Raw genomic sequence first — 26,154 nt, 5'->3', positions numbered from 1 at the left:
AAAGTCAAGGAGGGACTGAGGCAGGTCAATGACAGTAACAAATTTGTTCTACTTTATATCAGAAGACATAGTGAACTGTGAATACTACATCTTACTAGCAAAGGAATAACTGTACCTAAAAGGTGTGCATAATACAAAGGATAAAATATATAATTTCCAGTCCTATGATAAAAACTCGAGGACTATGGAGATATTTACGACTTTAAGTTTTTATTTCCAATTCCATCAGTGTTGTTTGTGTCTTGGACATGAGCGCACACTTTGGAAACACAATCGGAAGGGATGCACTATGCCAAAACACGATTCACATTGCCGAACAAATAGTCCACCATAGAAATATTTTGGATCAAAGATCGCCTGTACTACAAGGTCCCTTCAGCCATACATTTTTGTCACCATCTTAGCACATCAGCCATGTGAACGTCCGATGAAGGGCAAGCCATAGGCACATTTGACACAAGTCTCATAAGATAAATCTAGTTTCCAGCGACAATAGACTCTCTCATCAGTCACGTCTGTCGAGATTGTATTTTATAGCCAGATGCCAACACAATAGTTCATAAACCCAATTTTTAACAGTTTTAAGTGTATATGTGCATGGTTTTTTATCAAGTAGTGATTGATGTTTAGATTGTTTGTTTATTGCAAAAACAATTATGATAACTTGCCGTAAACATAACAAGTGGACCGCTGTGAGCTTGCAATCGGGAGATAGTGGGCTCGAACCCCACTGTCGGCAGCCCAGAAGATGCTTTTCCGTGGTTTCCCATTTTCACACCAGGCAAATGCTGGGTCTGTAGCTTAATTAAGACCACGGCAACTTCCTTCCTACTCCTAGCCCTTTCCTATCCCATCGCCGCCATAATACTTATCTGTGTCGGTGCGACGTAAAGCAAATTACAACAACAACAACAACAACAACAAGTGGACGTTAGAATTAACATACTCTAGTAGTTAAGACTGAGTAAGTCACATTTATTCTGTAAATTTATAAGATAATTAATATTTTTTAAAGTGTTCATTTTAAACACATATGTTACATTCCTCCCACATACATTGTCAATTTTAGCTGTAATGGCTGAGGATGATCCTTAAAAGGATCGAAACCAGTCCCGTAATGTATTGGATATAAACTACATCCAATATTACTTTGTATTAAATAGGCGGACCTTCCTTTAATTCTTAAAATTTTTAAGTCGATCAAGACTTATACCGGTATTGTTCAATCGTCATGGTAAACGACTAGCTGGGGTGGTGATTAGTGTTTTAAGAGGAAGTACAACTGGGCAACCATCCTCTATTATCACTGATCAGTAGGGTTCGGATGTTCAGGACCCAAAAATCGCCCAAATATGCAGAAAAATATGCTCTCAAAGTAGCTAAATATGACGCAAAACATGGGAAATATGACCAAACATTTGTACTTCCAACTAATTATTTTTGCACTAGTTCTTTTATATTAAAGATACAATTCATTACACAATCGTATAAGGCTGAATCAGTTCATTTCCTTGCTAGTTCTTTTATCTTAATTCCACTAGCCTCCAGCATAAATTTATTATTAATAAATTAGAGGCACATATTTTTCGCAAAGCACGATATCGCGATCTTTTTTAAAATTTAGCAAATTTGGTTCAAAACGCGTAATTATTTATCTTTAAGCAAAATCGTGAAATAATTGAGGAAATTATGTGGAATCACTCTTTGATGCAAGAAGCATAATGAAAGTTGATTTAGAAGATGATGAGGTGTCTCATCGAATAATGCAAATTCCCATCCTACGAGAAATTTCATCGGAATGTCTTCAACTAAACACAGTGTTTAGGGATCTAATTGATAATTCATTTACAGTAGGAAAAGGTATTGATTTGATTGCCATTCTTCTTCCCCAGAAATCAGCATACAGGCATTCTGAGAGGTACAGTAATTTTCAACGTACTGTAATATGTGACGGGAGAACAGCTCTGTCTCCCAGTAATATTGAACTCATGGTATCTCTGTCTTTTTCAGACTGATATGTACACTGACTGACAGTGACAATGCAACACCAAGGAGGAGTGGTTCGAAAGGGATGAAAGTTGGGGAAAAAACAGAGACGGCACGGACGAATAATTGATGTTTATTTCAAACCGATATGCAGGTTACACAATGCGCACGGCATCGACTCAGTAGGATGTAGGACCACCGCGAGCGGCGATGCACGCAGAAACACGTCGAGGTACAGAGTCAATAAGAGTGCGGATGGTGTCCTGAGGGATGGTTCTCTATTCTCTGTCAACCATTTGCCACAGTTGGTCGTCCGTACGAGGCTGGGGCAGAGTTTGCAAACGGCGTCCAATGAGATCCCACACGTGTTCGATTGGTGAGAGATCCGGAGAGTACGCTGGCCACGGAAGCATCTGTACACCTCGTAGAGCCTGTTGGGAGATGCGAGCAGTGTGTGGGCGGGCATTATCCTGCTGAAACAGAGCATTGGGCAGCCCCTGAAGGTACGGGAGTGCCACCGGCCGCAGCACATGCTGCACGTAGCGGTGGGCATTTAACGTGCCTTGAATACGCACTAGAGGTGACGTGGAATCATACGCAATAGCGCCCCAAACCATGATGCCGCGTTGTCTAGCGGTAGGGCGCTCCACAGTTACTGCGGGATTTGACCTTTCTCCACGCCGACGCCACACTCGTCTGCGGTGACTATCACTGACAGAACAGAAGCGTGACTCATCGGAGAACACGACGTTCCGCCATTCCCTCATCCAAGTCGCTCTAGCCCGGCACCATGCCAGGCGTGCACGTCTATGCTGTGGAGTCAATGGTAGTCTTCTGAGCGGACGCCGGGAGTGCAGGCCTCCTTCAACCAATCGACGGGAAATTGTTCTGGTCGATATTGGAACAGCCAGGGTGTCTTGCACATGCTGAAGAATGGCGGTTGACGTGGCGTGCGGCGTGCGGGGCTGCCACCGCTTGGCGGCGGATGCGCCGATCCTCGCGTGCTGACGTCACTCGGGCTGCGCCTGGACCCCTCGCACGTGCCACATGTCCCTGCGCCAACCATCTTCGCCACAGGCGCTGCACCGTGGATACATCCCTATGGGTATCGGCTGCGATTTGACGAAGCGACCAACCTGCCCTTCTCAGCCCGATCACCACACCCCTCGTAAAGTCGTCTGTCTGCTGGAAATGCCTCCGTTGACGGCGGCCTGGCATTCTTAGCTATACACGTGTCCTGTGGCACACGACAACACGTTCTACAATGACTGTCGGCTGAGAAATCACGGTACGAAGTGGGCCATTCGCCAACGCCGTGTCCCATTTATCGTTCGCTACGTGCGCAGCACAGCGGCGCATTTCACATCATGAGCATACCTCAGTGACGTCAGTCTACCCTGCAATTGGCATAAAGTTCTGACCACTCCTTCTTGGTGTTGCATTTGCTCTGTCAGTCAGTGTAAATTATGTACCTAGGCTACTTGTTAAAATTGCAGGCATTATCCTCCCCCCCCCCCCAACATCCTTGCTTTGATATGTGTTTTCAGCAGAAGCATAAACCACATGTTTATTGCACATATGTAAAAATACAATATGATGTTTTACTGCAAATACGCTATCAACTCTTTTGGTTTAACTGTTATTACTGAAGAGTGGAAGCCAACGGCCGTAGCCGTGTTGAAACACCGGATCCCGTGAGATCTCCGAAGTTAAGCAACATTGGGCGTGGTCAGGAGTTGGATGGGTTACCACGGGCTGTTGGTTGGGGGTAAGGGAATGGAGGAGCGGAAAGGAACTGGCCACCCTACCGCACGTAAACTCCGGCTCAGGAACACCTCTGCGGAGAATAACCCTTACCTTACCTTACTGAAGAGTGGAAATAAAATTTAGTGAAATTATTGACGAAATAAAATAAAAATAGTAAACTATATACTCAAGTAACTGTAAAAAAAATGATGAAATTAGGCAACGATTTTCACCACGAACAGGTGCCTCTATCAATAATTAATCTGCGGGCAGTACCGAAGATATTTTAACTAATATTTCAGCCTTACACAGTGGTTACATTATATCACTGCTCCTGAAAACCAATAAAAATATTGCATTATATATCGGAATTTAGAATGCGCCAACAGTCGCCGTGAGCACAAAATATTTAATTGAAATAAAATACAGAAGAAGAAAATACATACCGCTTATTCCTCTTTCATCTCAACATTTTTGTGTGTAACAATGACGCTATCCTCCTGGACATTAAACAACTGTATAGCACTTCCTTTAACTTCATACACTTTGCAGCCGAGGAGACCAATTTTACTTCGGCAGGGAAGTATTCATCCCTGAACTTTTTAACGCAATTTCTTAATTTAACTCTTTCTTTAGGTATCCTTATGTTAGCTCGATCACTGTTAATGTAACTATGAAGCCTTGATAATTGTCTCTGTTGACATTTTTAAGAAAGATGAAGGGAGAAAGGTCATTTAGGTGCTACCTGAAGGGGTCACAAGCCCCAAGTGCTAAGAAATAAGAAGATAACCACTTATGGTACTTCCTTGGGTGTCCAGACATTTTCGGTCACCACAAAATCTCGGACATTTGCGGTCACTGACATGTGTTCTGGGTTGTGTCTTTTGCTAGTTGCTTTACGTCGCACCGACACAGATAGGTCTTATGGCGACGATGGGACAGGGAAGGGCTAGGAGTGGAAAGGAAGCGGCCGTGGCCTTAATTAAGGTACAGCCCCAGCATTTGCCTGGTGTGAAAATGGGAAACCACGGAAAACCATTTTCAGGGCTGTCGACAGTGGGGTTCGAACCTACTATCTCCCGAATACTGGATACTGGCCGCACTTAAGCGACTGCAGCTATCGAGCTCGGTCTGGGTTGTGTCGACCGAGGTGCTAGAGGTTTCTGCCTCCGGAGAAGTGCGGTCATCAATCTAGTCTACCAAAATATTGTGTGTACCGGTAGTCGAATTTGGAAGTAACCAATAACCAATAGGTTTACAGAAAATTCGATAATAACAGCATTTCCTCGTTAGATCATCTAGGTCTGGAATCTGTAATTTACATTTTAATATATTTTTATCGCAGGTGGAACGCAAAAAGTGCCCTTTTTAAGCGTGCTTCAACCATGTGTCAACTTAAAGACATAGTTTCTCCAATACTGTCGTGTTTTTTAAAACATAAAATTCTGCTATTTATGAACAAAATATTTCATCCTAATGTAGGCCTATATCGTATTAAAAGTTGGATTCGATCAGATGTGAAGTATTTCTTTGCCTCTTGTCCTCAGCCGTCCTTTACACTTGTTAACCTCCTTCAGACACACAGGTGACGATGCTACGTTGACTTTCCCTATACTTTATGTACATATAACCACAACAATTTGCCTTATTAGTAACTATCAACTGCATTACAGCACAAAACAGTAAATATATACGCCAGGAAGTTTCGATATACAATGGTGTTTGCGGCTGAAGGTATCAGTCTCGAAATAATTCGCGCGAAAGAAGAATGTTGTTTTCGAAGAGAGTGATCAGAAGCCCAGGCAGGTTAGCGAGGTACCGCGAGATTACGCTAATGAGGCCCACCCCATGTTGGAATGACCGCAATTCTATGACTGCTGTGGAATTGCTGTGAGTGGGCACAAGTACGTCTTAGTGACCGCAAATGTCCTTGACCGCAAATATCCGTCAATCTTTATTTGTCTCTTATCAAGAGTGACATTCCAGTGAACGTAAATACCCGCACTGCAAATCTTCTTCCAAAGAAAGTTGTTCTAAACCTAGTGATGTAAACTCAGACGAGATAATACTGTATAAGCGTCAACTATTCATCTTTGAGGCCCTATCTTCAAGTTTCGTCACAGTACGACAAACAACATCGGAGATTACATTCAAGTACAGTACATTTCTCCGAGCAAAATATGACAAAAATATGACCTTAAACAACGAAAATGGCCGAAATATGACCAAAAACAAAAGGACGGTAAAATATCCACATATATGATCGTCCTATAAAATAAGGCTAAAAACACTTTTAAAAAGTTCCAATTACCGAGCTCAATAGCTGCAGTCGCTTATGTGCGGCCAGTATCCAGTATTCGGGAGATAGTGGGTTCGAACCCCACTGTCGGCAGCCCTGAAGAGGGTTTTCCGTAATTTCCCATTTTCACACCAGGCAAATGCTGGGGCTTTACCTTAACTAAGGCCTCGGACGCTTCCTTCCCATTTCTAGGTCTTTCCAGTCCCATCGTCGCCGTAAGTCATATCTGTGTCGGTGCGACGTAAAACAAATAGCAAAAAAAAAGAAAAAAAGTTCCAATTCGTGTTTAATTCCAACAAATTGCCAAAAAAGGAAAATATGACACTAGTAGGGCGTTAGGAGGTAGCAGGTAGGGACCCTCTTGGAGGCAGCCCTACCCAGGGAGTGGCGCCACTGCCTATGTGAGTCCCAGAGCACACTGACCCGGTGTGCAGCATCTGGAAAGGGTCCCTTGCCAGGGTTACGGTGAAGACCTCAACGGCAGCTATAGTGGAGAAGATAGCCTTCGGTACAGCATAGATGGCGGAAGAGGCGACCTAATTGTCCAGAGCTAAATGGACATCTCCTATTGGAGGGCAGCAGCTCCAACAGTACTATGTAATAGCACATGAAGAAGGACTTCATTAGTGGTACTACATTGGATGTGAGAAGAGCAGCTGTAACAGCCTCCACGGTTCTCACACTGCACTGCGGCACAGAAAGGAAACGGAAGTCCTACTGAGCTATCTTTCCAAATCTTTCAATATGATTATGGTTACAGATACTAAAGAAACGGCCCTCAGTCCGGGGCACCCCTTAAGTGGGGAGAGGGTGCTAAGAATCCCCCCGAGGTCAAGTATTGATAAGTTTCAAATTTATAACAAAAGAATAAGAATGGAATGTGCGAAATCTATATATGGCTGGGAAACTTGCAAACGTTGAATAAGAAATGCAACGCTTGGAAATCAAGATTTTTGGGCCTTAGTGAAGTTCGATGGCCTGGGTCAGGAACACAACAAACGAATCATGGAGTTCTGTATTACTCTGGTGGTAACGATCCTCAACATCAATATGGAATGGCTGTGCTCCTCTCGTCTGATCTGGTGAAGTCTGTCATCGATTTCATTCCCTTTGGAGAGCGTGTCATGTTTCTTAAACTACAAATTTCCCATCGTCCCATGAATATTATCCAGGCCTATGCTCCAACCGGCGATAAGGATGACGAATTCATGCAAGGTCTACAGGGCTAATGAGCAGTCGCTAATGAGCATGAAGGCTAATGAGCAGGGGCTTATGAGCAGGGGCTTATGAGCAGTGCATTGTAAGTTTTATTACATTTTGTTCAACTACATTCTCACACCTCAGCAAAAGTCTAAGTTTACGATTATCTCTGTTATACAGAAAAGCATATTCAAACAATATTTTATTTTCTACAACTTTCGATTTTTTGATACGATCACTACTAATGCAGATTAAAATTTTCTCCTGAACTATTATTTCAGCTATGCTAAATAAAATTATTTATAGTCTATGCGATAACGCTTTATTTCTACCTTTACATTCTATCCAACCACTTTTCACACGTTAGTAAAAGTCTAAATTTACGATTGCGTGTAGAGAAAGCCATATTAAGATAAAAAAAGGTTAGACATCTTAACTACTTTGGTTATGCAGTTTCTTATAGTACTACTACTAACGTAAAAACGCGACACACCGGGCGAGTTGGCCGTGCGGTTAGGAGCGCGCAGCTGTGAGCTCGCATCCGGGAGATAGTGGGTTCGAACCCCACTGCCGGCAGCCTGAAAATGTTTTTCCGTGGTTTCCCATTTTCACACCAGGCAAATGCTGGGGCTGTACCTTAATTAAGGCCACGGCCACTTCCTTCCCATTCCTAGGCCTTTCCTATCCCATCGTCGCCATAAGACATATCTGTGTCGGTGCGACGTAAAGCAACTAGCAACTAGCAAAAAAAAAAAAAAAAAAAAAACGCGACACCTGCTACATCAGAAGCAGTTCCTACACGTCAACTGCCTGTACGCAGACTCAGCAAGTCTCTGTTATTCGGGGAGGACGATGACCTTCGGTGTTAAACCCCTTTAAACAACAAGCATCATCATCATCATCATCATCATCATCATCATCATCATCTCTGTTATCCTACATAAATCATTCATATTTCAGTCACTTTCATATTGTCAATGTCATGATTAATGAGACTCGTTAGAACGCCCGAAACCGCTAAGAGCGTATCAAGATGTGGGTTACTTCTTCTTAATCGTTTTACCCTTCAGGTTCGGTTTTCCCTCGGACTCAGCGAGGAGTTTCAGACTTTGGGTCGGGGATACAACTGGGGAGAATGACCAGTACCTTGTCCAGGCGGCCTCACCGGCTATGCTGAACAGGGGCCTTGTGGAGGGATGGAAAGATTGGATGGGACAGGCAAGGAAGGGAGAAGGAAGCGGCCGTGGCCTTAAGTTAGGTACCATCCCGGCATTTGCCTGGAGGAGAAATGGGAAACCACGGACAACCACTTCCAGGCTGGCTGAGTGGACTCCGTTCCAGCCCTCGTACCACTTTTCAAATTTCGTGGCAGAGGCGGGAATCGAACCCGGACCTCCGGGGGTGGCAGCTAATCAGGCTAACTACTACACCACAGAGGCGGACGATGTGGGTTACACAGAATGGAAAACATACAGTTTAGAAGTAGAGCAAGAATTATGACATTTAGAAACGTTCTCCCTAATTTCCTACTTCAACTAGTTTACTATTTAGGATGTTTCTCTACTTTTATCTGGAGCTTGAGACCGACTCTACAGGTGGAGCAGAATTAACACTCTAAAGGAAGGAGTCTCAACATTATAGTTTACTATGTATGTTTAATTTTCAGCCCGAAGGCTGGTTATATCTTCATCAGCTCCTCCATTAGCTAGCATAAATGGCCTAGGCATCACTGAAGAGGGAAATGAGGAGTGAGGTAGTTTTCACTGAGCCTGAAGATGCTATTACATATCAGTTTGCCAAGCCCACTAAAATGAATGCGCCAACCGACCCGATGAGCAACATTTTTTACACCATTCATAGCAGGGTCCGCCTCTGTGGTGTAGTGGTTAGCGTGATTAGCTGCCACCCCCGGAGGTCCGGGTTCGATTCCCGGCTCTGCCACGAAATTTGAAAAGTGGTACGAGGGCTGGAACGGGGTCCACTCAGCCTCGGGAGGTCAACTGAGTAGAGGTGGGTTCGATTCCCACCTCAGCCATCCTGGAAGTGGTTTTCCGTGGTTTCCCACTTCTCCTCCAGGCGAATGCCGGGATGGTACCTAACTTAAGGCCACGGCCGCTTCCTTCCCTCTTCCTTGCCTATCCCTTCCAATCTTCCCATCCCTCCACAAGGCCCCTGTTCAGCATAGCAGGTGAGGCCGCCTGGGCGAGGTACTGGTCATACTCCCCAGTTGTATCCCCCGACCAAGAGTCTGAAGCTCCAGGACACTGCCCTTGAGGCGGTAGAGGTGGGATCCCTCGCTAAGTCCGAGGGAAAAACCGAACCTGGAGGGTAAACAGATGATGATGATGATGATGATTCATAGCAGGGACTGGCTGCATTAGGAATGGCATTACCTGCATCACTCATACTACAGTCACTTTCATACTGTCAATGCCATGATGACCGACTCGCTGGCTGAATGGTCAGCGTACTGGCCTTCGGTTCAGAGGGCCGCCCACCCTCGTCGGAGAGTCTACCTTACAAGGGCTGCATCCGGCTAGAAATAGCCACATGAAATTATTACCGTATTATTATTAATGCCATGATTAAGAATGAGACTGATAAATAAATGTAACAAAATTGCTCTAGGCCAAACTAGAAGACTTAGAGCCCTGTAAACACAAGGTCTCGCCAGTACAGGCGCATACTGCATAAAATGTCTTCGGTGTAGGGGTAAGAATATAGGACGGTGTTTAGGGTACAAGAAAAACAGATTACAAGTAACTACTTTGGTTATGAAGTTTTTTGATAGAGCCGGTACTAACGCCCGGCCCCGCGGTGTAGGGGGCAACGCGTCCGCCTATCACCCGGCAGTCCTGGGGTCGATTCCCGGCCGGGTCGGGGGATTTTGATTGTAATGATTAATATATCTGACCTGAGGACTGGGTTTTTGGGATGTCCTTAATCTTCCTTTCCTACTGCCATTCCAATTACACGCACGTTCATACAATATGATGCCAGCAGGGGCAAAAGATCCTCATGGGTCGACGCCCCGAAAATAGTTTTTTTTTCAAAAAACTTAAAATTAAACATCTCTGGTAGTAAAGAAATGTTGAGATCTTCTTTTTCTCTTCTTTATTGAGATGTGTGCATAGAAATAGAGAATTAAAATATTTTGTAGAGGTGTACTTTTCACAATAAATTCACTATCTGCTTAAATAAACTTCTTTCTCGATGAAGCTACACTACAAGCTTTATTTTTTTATTTTTTATGGCGTTTGCTGTTGTAAACGTTCTTGGACTGGCTTCTACAGTGTTTGCAATGAAAGACTGCTTTACATGACATCTCATGGCGTCCCTTGGTATATCTCCGGAGAAAAGTTTTTCCACACTCTTTGCAAATATAGCAAGGAATGTGTTGCTCCATGATAGGCGATTTTTCTAGAGTTAAACAACAACACTCACTACTACTACTAAACAGTTTTCATTCCTCCCCTACCGGGCGAGTTGGCCGTGCGCGTAGAGGCGCTCGGCTGTGAGCTTGCATCCGGGAGATAGTAGGTTCGGATGGGCGTGACTGAAGCCTGGAATCGAGAGTGTCGACTCCATCCACTCCGAACACCGGGCTCGGTTCGCATGAAGCCTCGCGACTCCAAAATAACTTGACTCTCGTTGACACTAGCATGTGAAAGTGCGGGAAATAACATGAAATATCATGCATGTTTCTGCTCTTTTTCTCATTTTCCAGTGAACTGGTTTTATGTTCGTCATAGAGATGTCATTTACATCCAAATTGGCAACTATTTCAGAGTTTTGTCTACATATTATTGTTATTAACAATAATGGGTACAAAATTGTTGTAATGTTTTACTTTATGCAGGATATATTATTATTATTATTAAAACAATAACTGATAAGAAACTGTTGTCATATTATACGTAATACGCTCGCCGGTGTTTTGTTATTATGTAATTGAAGTTCATATTGGCTATTACTTAAGATACTGTCTCAATACATTATTAATATTATAAACAATAATTGGTGAAAAATTTGCTATAATATTCCATTAGTAAGAGAAAGTTGTTTGTATTATGTAGTTCAAGTTCACTTTGGCGATTATTGAAGACTAGCTGACCTACCCGTGCTTCGCTACGGAATTCCAGTGTACACGTTGTGAGCAAGATTGTATTAAATTGCATAGCTCTTAACGTTACCCTAGAAACGCGATGGGGAAGTCACCAAACATCTTTTCTCATATGAAGACTGTGTTAGGGAATTTTTACTGTAATGGTAGACGCACTTGCATACCATCAGTCACAATCAGGTTGAGGAGTTTTCATTATAATGGTAGACACTCTTCATCTGCCTTTTTACATCCTCAGACAGACTGTCCTAGTGGTTTTCCCAACTGAAATGAACTTGCAATACAATGATGTCAGTAGGAATGGCGCGATTGAAAGCAGTGCTTTCGTATGAAATACTCGATGAAATGAAACACCGCACATTTTCTTACTTTTAACGAACAGTACTACGCTGCTGATCTAACAGTCCAATGTTCCAGAGCTGGAATGACCAAGACCCAGACAGCCGGGGTTCGTGAACACTCTTCGTCTTCCTTCGGCGGGGAGGGGGTCGAATAGTGGAGACTCCCAGGGCAAAAACTATGCCCTTTTACTAATCTGTTTCCTAGGAGTACCCGATGAGTCGGAAAATATCAATTCACTACACTGGCAAATTTTTCCTCCGATCCAGAGGAGAAACCCCTTCTTCGCTGAAAATTTGGAATAAAATTAATGTAGAATTTCATAAAAGTGAAGAGGAAGAAGTTTTTCTTAAGAAACAGTTCTTTTCAGGGTTGAATTTTGAGTTATGTAGTGAATTGTGGAGCTGTAATTTGGAATGGGCCTAAATTGTTATTCTAGACATACTACTAATACTACTACTACTAAGTGAGCCTCTGCCTTAAGAATGCACACTGCTCATTCAAAAGAGTGCGTCAGAGTAGGGATCGAATAACTGAAATACTATGAAGAACCAGTGTGTTACGCACCAGCTGTATCAGAAGAAGTATGAACCAGAGGAATGGCATACTAAAGAAGAAAGTTTTCTAACTATCCAGCTATTTCTCGCCAATATTCATTCAGGCTGTTATACGCGGTACGCAGCAGTAATCCCATCTGTCGGAGTTAAGAGGCAGCATAAGAGACAAATAACATCACAACAAACAATGGTCAATGTAATGTTATTGTTGATCAATGTTACGCGCTTTCGATATTGTAGACCTTCACATTTAGTTTTCTTCCGACTCTGAAATATCACTCTTATCATAGTCGGTACGGTAAAACTGAATAAAACATAAATGATCTGAAATTGTATTCTCTGAAACTTGTTTATGTAGTACTTTTCGATAGGACCCAAAACATAGATAATTAAAAATTAAATTTTAGGCGCCTTCCCATAAACTACAATTTCATCCAGGGTGAATAAAATTGTTTATAGCGTATACTGTAGTTTCTTATTCCCCGACTCTATATACCGATTCTCATTAAATTCTGTTCACCCATTTTCTCGTGGCTCGGCGTCGATATGGACTTAGCAACAAAAATACAAATTCATGAATATCTGTGTTATCATAGCCGGCACGGTAAGACATAAATGGTCGGAAATGTAATTCTATATAACTTTGGTTATGTAGTATTTATTGATACGAATAGTAATAATAAAAATATTTGAGAATTAAATTTTAGGCCTTCCCCTAAACTACCATCTCATTCAGCGTGAATAAAATTATTTATAGCCTAGATTATAGTAGCTCATTCTCCTACTTTGTATACCAGTTTTCAATGAGATAGGACCACTAATAACGTAAATATTTAAAAATTTAATTTTAGGCCTTCCCCTAAAATACCATTTGTCTCAGCGTGAATAAAATTATGCATAGCCTAGATTGTATCGACTTACTCTCCGACTTTGCACACCAATTTTTATGAAGATAGGACTACTAATAACATAAATATTTGATAATTAAATGTTACGCCTTCCCCTAACCTACCATTTCTATCAGCACGAATAAAATTATTTATGGCCTAGATTATAGCGACTTATTCACTTATTCACTTTGCATACCGATTTTCATTAAATTCTCTTTAGCCGTGTTCTAGTGATGCGTGGACAGACAGACAGACAGACAGACAGACAGACAGACAGACAGACAGACAGACAGACAGACAGACAGACAGAAATTACGGAAAAGTAAAAAGTGTATTTCCTTGTTACTATGGACATGATCGACGCAGAAATACCATTATTTTCAAATTCTGAGCAATGTACAGACAAAACTCTTATTTTATATATATATATAGATTATTTTATCAGAATATATTATTATTATTATTATTATTATTATTCACAAAATACCCTTTTATGCGACAGCCCTGGTGGGCCTTGGCCTACCAAGTGCCCAGCTCGAAGGTCAGGTAGATTACGAGATGACGTGTGGTCAATGTTTTTTTTTTTTTTTTTTTTTTTTTTGCTAGTTGCTTTACGTCACACTGACACAGATAGGTCTTATGGCGACGACGGGACAGGAAAGGGCTAGGAGTTCGAAGGAAGCGGCCGTGGCGTTAATTAAGGTACAGCCCCAGCATTTGCCTCGTGTGAAAATCGGAAACCACGGAAAACCATCTTCAGGGCTGCCGACAGTGGGGTTCGAATCTACTATCTCCCGAATACTGGATACTGCCCGCGTGTGGTCAGTGTTTGCTGGCTAATAACCATCTTGTATTCATCGGAAGAACTTTCATCTTTATTTCACTATTCTCACTTATTTTATTCAATATTTTTTTAGGACGGATTACGAGCTGTTGCTCAAACAATTTCCTATGAAGTGAGATTAGCACTAATCACTATCACAAGGGAGGAATGTAGAAACTCAATAATTCGAAGCAGTTCCGAAAACAGTTGTTAGATGGCGTTAGTGCATCAGTGGAGTCGACACTGGAGTCGAGAGTGTCGGTTCCAGAGGCAGCAGTCTCGATTCTTCGCGACTCCGTTCGCAACCCATCCCTAGCGAGACCCACTCTGCATCTACCGAGCACAACACTCAAAGGATGAATCCATTATAAACAGACCTGTTTACGAAACGAATACTAGTGTTAACACATTCGTCTCGCCTTGAGATCTATATACCCTTTACACTTTTATCTCTTTCTTCTATACAAGATATGTGTACTGATCGCTTTCAAAACATGAATCTCTGTTGTAAACAGACTTGGTCGCCAAGCGAATACGAGTGTTAACACATTCATCTGATCTTAAAAACTATCCTTTACATTCTGTCTTTTTCTAAGGACGTGGATATGACGTTATTACAAGGGGGGATAATGGGTTCAAACACCACTGCCGGCAGCCTTGAATGTGGTTTTCCGTGGTTTCCCATTTTCTCACCAGGCAAATGCTGGGGCTGTAATTTAATTAAGGTCACGGCGGCTTTCTTCCTACTCCTAGCCCTTTTCTAACACTTCGTCGCCATACGACCTATCTATGTCGGTGTGACGTAAAGCAGATAGTAAACCTAAAAAAAATCACTGAGTGATAAATACAGTATGTAAAAAGAGATGTCTGAAAATACAATATCCGGCCGAGAGGATTCGTCGTACCGACCACACGACACTTCATAATCTGCAGGCCTTCTGGCTGAGCAGCGGTCACTTGGTACGCCGAAGTCCTTCGGGGCTGTTGAGCCATGGAGTTAGGTTTGGTTATGTTTGCTTTGGTTTAGCATTGCCAATATCTGTTCTAAGAATATATATCTTTAAAATTATGGAATTTGTTTGTTGAAATATCTAGAATAGCACTGTATAGCTGAAATCACATTAATGTACTTTCCCTTAATTATATTCCTCTCTTGAGACTTAGCAAGAAAATGCTAATTAGGAACTTCAGTCACTAGAATGACCTACTTCTGAATGCATATCATCAGTGAGTAGTCCGCCTCCGTAGCGTAACGGTTAGTGCTATTAGCTGTCGTCCTCGTGGGTCCGGGTTCGATTCCCGGTACTGCCACAAATGTAAGAATGGCAGGAGGGCTGGTATGTAGTTAAAATGGTAAATGCAGCTCACCTCCATTAGGGGTATGCTTGAAAAGAGCTGCAGTGCCTCGGGATGAGGACACGAGTTTTTTTGCAAGTGAATAAAGTGGAAAAAATCACGTAGGACAGTATGGAAGTAGAAAATACTAAAATACTGACTTAATATGTTTGGCTTGCAAACCCATAATATATTTTAGTGGGTTGGTGTATTATTTGCTCGGTTTCTTACTTGGAAATTGTAGCAGAAATTTGAATTTTAGAACGAGCCGCCACTGTAAAACACCACTACCTATATTTTACCAGCAAACGCAACAATAGCAATCCCCGGCTAGTTAAACTGCGCGCCTTCTATAAGGCCATCTATCTAAACGAACTTGGTATTCAACTGTTAGATGTCTCTATCGTCGTTTTAATTGATCCCTCTAGCGAGACGAGCTCTAATTATTGTATAAAGAAATCTTTATTTTGGAAGTTGGCAAGCGTTACGTTTTGAGGATTGATTTGTTTATGTATCAAATTTGTCAACACATCAGCTGGTTCCTTCTTCAATAGTAATCAAGCTATCAGAAACTTATAAATATTTTCTCTAGCCAATTAAAATTGGGTGTGTGTACGGGAATCTAACTTATCAGTAAAGGGTTCTGAAAGATTCCCATCAAAAATACTATAAAAGCTTTAGGGCCTTATCGTCTGAATTGCTCCAGTGTGAGGAGGATGTATTGACGTGAACCAGGAGGCAGGGGTGCGGGCAGCGTTAGGAAGGCTTATTAACTCAAGGTAATAGCAGAATTTTCATAGCTATGTGATAGCTCCTGCGCATAGTTTGAGGGGAAGGTTTTAACCTCTTTTATTCATGTAAATTTCTAAATTTTGTGGTTTAAATATAGAATTGTATGCAAGTCGGAGGACTCTATCCAATCCCTATTGGGAAATATGTAATGTAAGGGAACAGAGAGCGATGACCGGCTCCATGGCTAAATGGTTAGCGTGCTGGCCTTTGGCCACAGGGTCCCGGGTTCGATTCCCGGTAGGGTCGGGAATTTTAACCATCATTGGCACAAGGGCTGGGAGTATGTGTCGTCTTCATAATCATTTCATCTTCATCACGACGCGCAGGTCACCTACGGGAGTCAAATCAAAAGACCTGCACCTGGCGAGCCGAACATGTCCTCGGACACTCCCGGCACTAAAAGCCATTTTTACAGAGAGTGATTACCGTCCGTCGGTTCCCACTCAACTTGGCATGGGGTGACTACAGTTTTCAAAACCTCTAAATTTATTTAATCATATTTGGCTTTAATATTTCTTACCTAGTCACCCCGGTGTAGAATAGGTTTAGCCTCTGTATAATAGGGCCATAAGCCCAGTTAGGGTTTTAACTATTTCTCTAAGAAGGGCAAGTGTTTCTCCTCCTAGCCTTTTGTTTATGGTCATTCATGTTAACCTTTTCTTTTTACATTAAGGCCATTTATTATGGGCAATCATACCCCTGTTTCTTCGGTAATTGTTTCTGGTGAGAAGTTCCCTTTAGGAACAGTAAGTTATAAACTGTTGAGCAATAGATAAGCCCACATCGGGGCTACTTGGTGTAAATTCTTTAATTGAGGACAACTGATGGATTGTCAGATGTAATTTAAGTGCGCCATAATAAATTTATGCCTCTGCGAGGTAGGACCATTGTACATTTTTGAGCTCAGACTTCTATGTTGTATAAACGATCGGAGCAAAACGTGCTCTTTGTAAAATATTGTTCCTGTGAAGAGAAATAACGCTATTTTCTATGTAAATCAATCAAACTATTAACAATTGTAAATTTTGTACCTGTTTTTCGTACTGTTAAGTCCTTGTTATTGCTAGAGGTGACGAGCTCATTAATATTGACTTTCTATTATCAATTTTTTAAATTAAAAAAGCTAAAGAAAGAGAACTTCAAAATTTGTTGTGTTAAGTTATACTCTAGGTAATTCCCAACCCTAGCGCTTCTTTTCCCTCTGCGATCCACGAAATATACCTTAACAGCAACGATGATAATAATAAACGCAGCAGCAACAACAGCTTACGGAACGAACACCTCTAGGGCAATAATTACAGCAACAAGAAAGAGAAATAGCCTATCAGACAGCCTGGGATAACAGACGGAGGAAATCATCAGTCTACGAATATGTCCTGTCCCAGAGCGAGGAAATGGTACCTGGCGTAAGGGTAATTCTGAGCGGAAACAGAAGGGGAATATACGCTGCAGTCAAGGCGAGATCCAAAACATCTGGCTAGGAGTTGGAGCGTGCTGCTGGTGTAACAGTAAACTGACACACGTCAAGTATAGTCCAGCATACTACGAGAGAGGTTAAGTTAAGGCCTGCAGGGCCTGCATTGCAGGCGGGCACAGGCCCTTTAAGGGGGCCCATAGATTCCTCGCAAAGAAAACAAAATTATATATATCTAGCCTAATATCACTCTGCATGGAACTGGTCAGGGCGGTTTTCTAGAAAGAGTCGAAAATGTTTTATAATTCGTACGTAGAGGAATAATTGCCACTTGGTTGCGTCTAGCAGCAGTTATTATAATCGTGTACAGCTGTAGGCCTATACAATATCTGCTATTGCCGTCTCTCGCAACACAACAGTCCCTGTGCCAAATTATTTAAAAATAATCACAGCAATGAAAATTGAAACTAAAATATTATACTGTATATTAGTTAGAAAAATGTTGGCCGTGCGGTTAGGAGCGCGCAGCTGTGAGCTCGCATCCTGGAGATAGTGGGTTCGAACCCCACTGTCGGCAGCCTGAAAATGGTTTTCCGTGGTTTCCCATTTCTCACCAGGCAAATGCTGGGGCTGTAATTTTATTAAGGCCACGGCGGCTTTCTTCCTACTCCTAGCCCTTTTCTATCCCATCGTCGCCATAAGACCTATCTGTGTCGGTGCGACGTAAAGCAAATTCTAATAAAAAAAGTTACGCCCCTGCATACTACAAAGGGCACTAGGAAAGTTTTGCAATGTGAGTGCAACGCTTTAGACTTTTACAAAATAATTTCCACCACACTCAATACACTTCTCCATACGTCGAAACCAGTCACTGAACCAACTCTGCCGCTTTTCTTCGGTTACATTTTCACACTCTTAATCCCATGCTGCCAGGAGCTCCTCGTCGGATGCAAAACGCCGCCCTTTCAGCTTCATCTTTACTTCTGGGAAGAGTGTGAAGTCACATGAGGTTAGATCAGGACTGTATGGAGGGTGATCAAGCACAGTCAACCCTGATCTGGCAAGAAAATCTACTGTTACATTAGCACGATGTGCTGGAGCATTGTCGTGATGCAAGAGCCAAGTGTTGAGCCGTGACCTTGGACGGAGCTGCTTGAGAGTCCGGATGACCTGAGGTAGACAAGTCTCACTGTACCACTTCGCAGAAACTGTCCTTTGTGTTTCTAGTACAACCCGAGTCAGGATACCCCGTTTAGTGAAGAATACCGCAATCATCCTTTTCTTCACTGACCTTGACTTTCGCACAGTCACAGGAGTACCCTCATCTTCAAACAGCCACACCTTGTTCTGGGATTTTGTTGGGACGTCGTAATAATAAAGCCAAGTTTCGTCACCTGTAACGATGCTATTGACATTATGCGAAGTCCCATTTTCAAATTGTTTTAGCATTTTTCGGCACCATTTCACTCGATGAGCCCTTTTGTTCCTCTGAAAGTGAATGCGGCACGCAAAGGGAACAAACCTTTCTAACATGGACATGGTCGTGTAGAATTGAATGAATAGCTGGTGCAGGGATGTGGAAGGTCTCTTCTACCTGCCGATATGTCAACCGCCTCTCTTGCTGCAACATTTTCCTCACAGCTTCAATGTTTTCTTCAGTCACTGATTCAGACGGTCGCCGAGAATGAGGATCGTCTTCAACCCCAAAATTTCCCCTCTGGAAATCTTTGTGCCAGCGGAAAATTGTTGTCCGATGTGGACAGTATTTCCCCAGCACAGGAGTCATTTCCTCCATGCACTGGTCAACAGTTAATCCACGAGCAAAATTGTAGCGGATAATTGCGCGATATTCACCTATAGACCACACTGACTTCTTAACTTGCTTTCAATCCCACTGCTTGGTAACAACTGGTGTGAAGGTCGCGCCTTGCTGTCCTCTAGACCGGTTTTCACCCTTTTCATCCCTCACCATAACAGGGGTGTCCAGCCAACCGTTTGCGTATTGCAAAACTTTCCTAGTGCCCTTTTTACATCACAGAAGAAACAAGAAAACCGTTGTCCGGCCAGAAGACCAGCAGATATTGAAATGTCACGTGGTCAGCGAAACGACGTTCTCAACGTTTGACAGACAGCTCCTCAGCTGCAACGCGATGGAACTGGCCCATCTGCTTATTGCTATTATTATGGAACACGGTACATTCCAATATAAAAGCACATTTAAGGTTGAATTTTTTTCCTTAAATCTCATTGTGATTCGCACGTATAACCAAGCGTGTGTGTACCCCTAATATCTACAATACAAAAATACCAAAGTAGGAAAGATAAAGTTAGAATTCAAGGGGACAAATTGGGGGAAAGATTCGGTAATAGGAGAAGGAATTAAGGATTGGAATAATTTGTCGAGGGATGGTTTCGATTAATGTCCAAATTCTTTGAAATATTAACAAAAGACTAAGTATTGATAGGGAATCTGCCATATGGGATTGTCCTAAATGTATCAGTGGTGTCTGATTAATTAAACGTCCTGAGAAAAAACAAAAATCTAAAATATTATGTCCATTATTACTTGTTGTTCGGAAGAGAGTGGCGGTGATTCTGGTTTTGAAGCGAACAAGCAACAACAAGCCTATCTACCCTTTGTGTGTAACTGTTGATATCATGATCATAACTAAGGACATCCGGTTTTATATGGAAGAAGAATAAAGAGATGTGACTTTTCATTTTGAAAATTACACATGCACTCCGAGATTCGAACCACAGATGCTTTGGTGGGAAGCTAGTGATTGTACCAACCGCAGTTCGTAACATCTCCCCCCATCCTTTTTTAAAGGGAAGCACAAAATAACTATCCCGTCTAAACACTCATCAGAAACGAAAATGGGAGAGGTCCGGGCAGTCGAATAAAAGAAGAAAAAGGCTAGGAGGGCGTGAAATTGAAAAACGCAGTAGGCCTTGCCAACATAATACCGTCGGGGTTGGAAGAAACTAAAGTTAGCAAAGGCTAGGCTGAGTGGCCCAGACGGAGATTATTGGCTATCTGAGCCCGAGTTGGCGGGTTCGATTTCGGCCCAGTCCGGTGATAATTTAAGTGCTCAATTATGCCAGACTCGAGTTGGTAGAAGTGCCACGTAAAAGAACTCCTGCACAACAAAATATCTCGTAAAATGGCGTCTCCGAAAACCGCACAAGTACTATCGGGACGTAAAACCAATGTTCTAACAGTATTATTCTAGGAGAGTATATTGAGTAAAGCAGGTGAACTCATTGTAGATCTCAGGGAATCACTGAAGAGATGGAAGGAAAATTTTGAACATTTTCTCAACGTTAAAGGAAATGTTTCTCTTCAAGTCGCGAACAATGGAGTCCATGGGGAGGAGAACAACTATGGAAGTGAAATTTTGCTCGAGCAAATGGAAAGGATGGTATACAAACCACATTGTCATGAGACTGCAGGAATAAGTGAAATTAGATCTGGAATGGTCAAATATAGGCCCAGTGGGAGGGCAAGGATAATAGGATTAGCGTGAAATGTGATCAAGGTACCTTCTGATTGGACGAAAGCAATAAGCACAGGTTGTAAGTTTCAGCAAGCAGTTTTAATTACTGTGTTGATGGGGTAAAAGCACCTCATGGAAGATTGTTGTAGTACTTAGGTGTCAATATAAGGAAACATTTTCAATGGAGTAATCACATTAACGAAGTGTACGACTCGTTGGCTGAATGGTCAGCGTACTGGCCTTTGGTTCAGAGGGTCCGGGGTTCGATTCCCGGCCGGGTCGGGGATTTTAACATTCATTGGTTAATTTCAATGGCTCGGGGCTGGGTGTTTCTGCTATCCCCAACATCGCTGCAACTCGCATACCACACATAACACTGGTGGGTATGTTTGTAATTAATAGCATAAAATAACTTTTACATTTTTTAGTCTGTCGTAACACAAGATACAAATTTACCTAAAAAAAACCAATTTGTTAATAATATAATTACTCAGAATCTTTCAAATCTCTTCTTTGCATGTGGATAGTTGTACATATCTTTGATTATGACATAGACTATCGTACATTGTACATTGCTCAGAATTTTAAAAGGATGGTATTTCTTCATCGGTCGTGTCCACAGTAACAAGGAAATGCACTTTTTTTATTTTCCGTAATGTCTGTCTGTCTGTCTGTCTGTCTGTCTGTCTGTCTGTCTGTCTGTCTGTCTGTCTGTATGCATGTATGTATGTATGTATGTATGTATGTATGTATGTATGTATGTGCACGCATCACGAGAAAACGGCTGAACAGAATTTAATGAAAATCGGAATGTAGTGCCCCGGAATAAGTCGCTACAATTCAGGTCATAAATAATCTTAGACACACTGAGAGAAATGGTAGTTTAGGGGAAGGCCTAAAATTTAATTCTCAAATATTTGTGTTATTAGTGGTCCTATCGACAAACCAAATTACTTAAGTTTTACAGTATTAAATTTCCGATCATTTATGTCTTATACATTTTTACCGTACCGGCTATGATAACAGAGATATTCATGAATTTGTATTTTTGTTACTACGTCCATGACAGCGCCAAGTCATGAGAAAATGGGTAAACAGAATTTAATGAAAATCGTTATGTAATTAATAGAATAAAATAACTTTTACATTTTTTATTATGACATAGACTATCGTAAACAGTCTTGTGCATAGGCCTAAAAAAACTGTTTGTGTTGAGTAAAATTGAAGGGCTGAGAACCATAGTGGACCAAGTGCCATTTTTTAATGGAGAAAATTAAGGTTAAAGTTTAGTCACTTTCATATTTCACAGGCAAAGACTACAAAGACTACAACATTTACATATCAGAGTTAATAGATCCATTAATCACTACTCAACAAAATACAAAGATGTCAATACAAATAAAAAGTAAATGAGTGCCATCATTTTTCACTGGAGTGAATTTGGCCCACTTTGGCTCTAAGCGGAAAGTATGTATTTTAACAATACGCCAGTGGACCAACTCCATATGGCACTGTAAGCACTGTGTCTTGATACCAGAAAGAAAATTCTTAATGGCAGATCCAAAGTCAACACTCGGCTAACAAAGAAAGAGACTACTCTGTTATCTAACAAAACCTACACTTCTTAAAATGGTTTATTTTATGTGGAAACTGTAGAACCGACCACCGATCAAGTGGCCGTGCAGTTAGGGTCGCACAGCTGTGAGCTTGCATTCGGGAGACAGTGGGTTCAAACCCTACTGTCGGCAGCCCTGAAGATGGTTTTCCGTGGTTTTCTCACCAGGCAAATGCTGGGGCTGTACCTTAATTTAGGCCATGGTCGCTTCCTTCTCACTCCTGGCCGTTTCCTATCTCATAGTTGCCATAAGACCTGTCTGTCTTGGTGTGACGTAAAGCAAATTGTGAAACAAAAAACAACCGACCAAACAAGAGACAATTCCATATTTATGCCAATATTTCAAGCATTTCAACCATTACTTGTAAAATAAAAAAACTCGAGTCTTAATCTTACACATAATTTCTGATAAGTACAAATCTTAACAGGGCAAGTCACTTCATTCAAGGACTAAAATCTCGATGTATATCAATCACTTCGCTGTTAACAGTTACTACTTACGTAATCGGAGGGCATAGATAGTTATCGGCATCTAATCGCTTCTGATATAAAATATACTGCATAATATTAAAAACTAAAACTTCGTTATCGTCGGTAAAGGCATGCACGGTTCACCTGGAAGGCTGTGGTGTCATTCCCCACCCCCATGATACTACAGCTTTGAGGTTCACCCCGCACAAAAATGAGTACTAGGTTGAATCCCGGAGGCAAAGGCGACCGGACAAAGAGTAACCTGTCTATTCCCCCCACCATCGCCGAAGTTACGAACAGTGGAAGGGTTTATCTTGCTCTCCTCCAAGTGCTATAACGAGATGGCTTTGTTTTGCTCTGTATCTTAATCAGTCACTTCTCATGTTCAAAAATCCATACATATACACAACCATCAATTGTTTTGCATAGTAAACCCTATACCCCCTTCCATGGCACTACAGCCCTTGAAGGGCCTTGGCCTACCAAGCGACCGCTGCTCAGCCCTAAGGCCTGCAGATTACGAGATGTCATGTGGTCAGAACGTCGAATCCTCTCGGCCATTATTCTTGGCTTTCTAGACCGGGGCCGCTATCTCGCCGTCAGATAGCTCCTCGATTCTAATCACGTAGGCTGAGTGGAACTCGAACCAGCCCTCAAGTCCAGGTAAAAATCCCTGTCCTGGCCGGGAATCGAACCCGGAGCCTCCGGATAAGAGGCAGGCACGCACAGTAAGGGCGGTAAAATCGTGCTATGATTGTGGTTTCATTCCCTGTCAGTAAGTCGAGACATTCAGAAAAAGGACTTCCATTTCTGGAAGCAGGCTAAGTGTTTCAGACGGTAAAAGCGAAGGACTTCTGAGCCCAAGATGATGGCTTCGATCCCGGCTCAGGCTTGTGTCGGTAAATTTACCAGCAGTGGCTCTTCATGGCCCGCATAGAGATGATTTTGCTTTCCGGTTTTAATAAAGTTCCTGGTAACAAAGATAATCCTATGTATTTAAAAAAAATGAGACTGCTCACGAAACCAAAAAAAGCCTTGCATGCTCCACACTTTCATCTGTCCTATCCGACCTCATTTGGTCAACTCTTGTTCTTTTCCGACCACGACGGTATTGCGTGTGGAGTCCTAAAGGGTCTTTCATTTTCAAGCCCTTCATGACCCTTGTCTTTCTTTGGTCGGTACCTTCATTTTTCGAAGTGTCGGGCCCCTTCCGTATTTTGCCTCTGATTAGTGTTAATAGAGGATAGTTGCCCGGTTGTATTTCCTCTTAACTCAATAATCACCACCACTACCACCACTATCACCACCAGTAGCAGCAGCAGCAGCAGCAGCAAAAAGTATTGATGAAAATGTGTCATTTCATATAAAAACAATAGACATTGAATACGATAAATAAAATAACAGTTTTACCTAAATTGAAATCTTATAACAAGAGTATACTGTAAAAGAAAACATCCTGTATATTGCGAAAAAGAACAAAATTCTCAAAATAAAAATAAATGTCATCTGTCAGTCAGCGAAAGGATATGTTTAGAACCTTAAAGGAGGGAGAAGAAATGATGCTCTGCGAACACTCTTTCACAAACCGCAGGTGATTATGAAGGCACCAAGTAACCGAGCCGAGTACTAGTTACACTAAAAACTTTCCTAACCAAACGAATTGGCTGCACGGTTCGGGCCATGTAGCGGCTACCTTGGATTGTAAAGAGGGTGGGTTCGAAACACTGTCGACAGTCCTGAAGATGGATTTTTGTGGTTTCCCATTTTCACACCAGTTTGTAGTCCGGCTCATGGCTAAATGGTTAGCGTGCTGGCCTTGGGTCACAGGGGTCCCGGGTTCGATTCCCGGCAGGGTCGGGAATTTTAACCATCATTGGTTAATTTCGCTGGCACGGGCCTGGGTGTATGTCTCGTCTTCATCATCATTTCATCCTCATCACGACGCGCAGGTCGCCTACGGGAGTCAAATCAAAAGACCTGCACCTGGCGAGCCGAGCTTGTCCTTGGACACTCCCGGCATTAAAAGCCTTGCGCCATTTCATTTACCAGGTTGTACCTTGATTAAGGCCCTTTCAAATTCCACCGTCACCAAAAGAACGTGTTTGTATTGGTGCGACGATAATAATAATAATAATAATAATAATAATAATAATAATAATAATAATAATGCCGGGCTGAGTGGCTCAGACGGTTGAGGCGCTGGCCTTCTGACACCAAGTTGGCAGGTTCGATCCTGGCTCAGTCCGGTGGTATTTAAAGGTGTTAAAATTCGCCAGCCTAGTGTTGATAGATTTACTGGCACGTAAAAGAACTGCGGAACTAAATGGCATTTCTGAAAACCGCCGAAAAGTAGTTAGTGCGACTAAAAACAATAACATTATTATTATTATTTAATAATAATAATAATAATAATAATAATAATAATTGAAAAACTTCCTTTCTACTCAAGGATTCATAACAAGAGTCACCTATAATATCCACTGTGCGCTACGAGCAAATGAAATGTTACTTTGTATTTTTTTTTTTTTCCTTTTGACATTACGAAGACCGAAAGTACCTGTACCACCGAGGTGTACGGATTTCACTATTCGGAAAGTGGTGTACTGTACGGTGGTACAGCTACCTACCTGAATGAGAAGCGATGTGTTGTGAACACAAGTACACTGGGCACACCAACACCTGCACGCCACACAAGACTGAGTAGAGCGGCTGTCAGACAGCACGCCTGCTGCCTCTTCCCCTACCCTTCCCTGCCGCGACTAGCCTCCACCCCCGCGATCAGCCCCTCGCGAGATGGTAAGCAGTCGCAGACAACAAAAACTAGCCCAGGTGTAACCTAGGTCCGGTCATGAACCCCCTCTACTCGAAATATTACACGAGTTTTGAATCACAACATTCAAATAAGCCGACGATTTAATGAATTCAAGCAAGTGACCTATCAATTTTGAATAAATTATTTATTCTGCTTTCCCCATAACTGGAGATTTCCCAAACTGACAAAGCTTACAAAATAATTAAATTATTTTATAATCTAGTATTTCCAAAAAAATGGACCATTTCCTTAATA

The 26,154-nt window shown here is 42.1% G+C and overlaps 1 protein-coding gene across 1 annotated transcript in view; it reads right to left on the bottom strand.

Moving 5' to 3' along the window:
- Window positions 1–25,773, bottom strand: part of LOC136872598 (E3 ubiquitin-protein ligase TRIM45) — a 362,766-nt gene extending 336,993 nt beyond the window's left edge. The window contains exon 1 of the mRNA XM_068227494.1: window positions 25,715–25,773. The gene's annotated coding sequence lies outside the window, so the exon portion shown is untranslated. The remainder of the gene's footprint in view (window positions 1–25,714) is intronic.
- Between the last annotated feature and the right edge of the window lie 381 nt (window positions 25,774–26,154).

The sequence above is a fragment of the Anabrus simplex genome, chromosome 4 (genome assembly GCF_040414725.1).
Source record: "Anabrus simplex isolate iqAnaSimp1 chromosome 4, ASM4041472v1, whole genome shotgun sequence".
NCBI lineage: Eukaryota > Metazoa > Arthropoda > Insecta > Orthoptera > Tettigoniidae > Anabrus > Anabrus simplex.
The sequence above is the reverse complement of the archived record's forward strand: the minus strand, read 5'-3'. Positions and strand labels throughout refer to the sequence as shown.